Raw genomic sequence first — 2,172 nt, 5'->3', positions numbered from 1 at the left:
CTCTTCTGACTTTGGTTTACTCCCCGCCCCCCAATTAAGCGTGTGCAGCCAGTGAGAGGCACTGGCAGGCAGGATCTCTGTTTGCTTGTTAACGTGGCAGGAGAGGGCCTGTGGGGAGGGGGCAGCGATGGAGGTGGGCAGGCGCCAAGGTTGGTTTGATCCTGTGGGCTCTGTACTGGGGAGAGGGTCCATTTTCCTGGGTGCTTGTCTTACTTTCTCTCACCCCACCCCTTCACTTATTGAAACAAGCTTCACTTGGGTTTACTTCTCTTTCTGACTGGTCAGTGCCTTATCTTGTGTTCCTCAGTGAGGAGACACAAGTGAGCCTGCCCCAGCACACACGCACACGTCAGCACCACAGGTCCTGCTGACCTGGTGCTTTGCTGTGCACCTCATGAGAACTTTAGATCTCACAGCGCGGGCATACGCCACATTCAGATTCTGGGGGCTTTACTAGCTGTGATAGGTAGGTGTATTGTGCCAACCTGGCCAATAGGAACATGTGGGATTAATCAGGTAGCTGTTTGATTGGAGGGCAGAGAGATAAAAGGCCTGCCCCCGCTCTTTTTTGCTCTCTGGTGATCCGAGCGTCATGGAGGTTATGTGCTGCTGGAGGTAGTTCTGTTTCAATCTGTGAGCTGCACTACCTGTGGGCCAGGCCAACTCGTGGATCCTGTCACTAGAGCTTGAGGCTCCTTCGGGGCCTGCTTCACCGCGCTGCTGGTTGCATACATTGCTTGAGCTTGAAGCTGGTGGATTCCATCGCCTTGCATTGCTTGTGTTTGACATCCCATCCAGGCCTCCTTCGGTAAGCCCCCGAGCTACTGACTGTTGTCAGTACCCCCACTGCTGCTTGCTGCATGAGGGCAGACTCTGCTTGCCTTGTCCCAGGGAGCACTCTGGGGTCTGCGTCCTTGATCTTGGACCCATCGGCCCACGTGAATTGAAGGACTTCCAGTTTATTAACTGTTCCACAGAAGTGCGTTGATCTGAGCCCTCTGTACTGCTGTGTGGACTGATTAGCTGTTATATTCCTTCTCACTGTATAAACCTATCCTCATATAAATATAGAGAATCATAGTGTCCTGGTTGCGTTTCTTTAGAGAACCCTGCCTAACACACCAGCCTTCTTCGTAGAAAGGGAAACAGTTCTATCACCGGGGGTCGGCCACCCTACTTTTGTTAGAGGCTGAAACGAGGCCAGACTAGACGGTAGGTCAGACACAGAACTGTTCTGGATGCCTCTGCATAACCGCTCTGAATGACTCTACCCAGCGTCCCGGGAAGAGCCAACAGCCCGTGGTTACTTCTGTCGATACGACAGTGTCTGATGGTGCAGCTATAGCCCAGGGCAACCAGGCAGGTCATCCGAAACCATGAGGGCCCCACTTGACACCCTGCGGCAACCTGGACAGGTGGCTCCCCTCTCTGAGACTCAGCATCTCTTCTTGGATCAGGTGGCTCCTTCTGAGACATTGAGGGCAGGGATGGGACAGTGTATGCGCCCGGGAGTCACCAGGCCTTCAATATGGCCACCCCCGCCACCCTCCCTGGAGCAGAGCAGAGAACAAGGTTCTCCTGTCTGCTGCTTTTGCTAACTGCCATGGGGTAGATTCCCCCACCCCCCACCCCAAACAGACACCAGCCCCATGATGTTGTAACATTAGGTTAAGATGAAGAAGAAGACAAGCAGTCTGTTGCAAGTCCTCACCCCGGCGGCGTAATGGTTACGTATTGGGCTGCTAAACCACAAGGTCAGGAGTTTGACACCACCGGCGCATTGCTAGAGAAAAACATGCCTTTCTACTCCTGTAAACAGTTACAGTCTTGGACACCATATGAGCTGTTCCATCCTGCCCTATAGGGTCTCTGGGTGTTGGAATTGACTGGATGGCGGTGCGTTGTGGAGTCTGGGGCGCTGGAACAATCCGGGGGGCTGGAAAAACAGTTACCTACACTTTAACCTGGATCATGGGTTCTAGTACAACATTTTTCATTGCCAGGAGGGACGCTGAGTAAATTTCTTCTTGAATGGAGGCCAGTAAGCCAAATAAGTTTGGGGACCAACATTCTAAAACAGCAGTTCTCAACTCGTGGGTCTGGACCCCTTTGAACGACCCTTTTACAGGGGTCGCCCCATTCATCACAGTAGCAAAATGCCAGTGATGAAGT

At 52.8% G+C, this 2,172-nt stretch overlaps 1 protein-coding gene across 1 annotated transcript in view; it reads right to left on the bottom strand.

The window, feature by feature from the left end:
- GARIN5A (golgi associated RAB2 interactor 5A) overlaps window positions 1–2,172 on the bottom strand; it is a 13,117-nt gene that overhangs the window by 9,603 nt on the left and 1,342 nt on the right. The gene's annotated exons all lie outside the window — the stretch shown is intronic.

This window comes from Echinops telfairi, unplaced genomic scaffold (genome assembly GCF_000313985.2).
Source record: "Echinops telfairi isolate 266 unplaced genomic scaffold, ASM31398v2 ScPeMD7_655;HRSCAF=1070, whole genome shotgun sequence".
Lineage (NCBI taxonomy): Eukaryota > Metazoa > Chordata > Mammalia > Afrosoricida > Tenrecidae > Echinops > Echinops telfairi.
The sequence above is the reverse complement of the archived record's forward strand: the minus strand, read 5'-3'. Positions and strand labels throughout refer to the sequence as shown.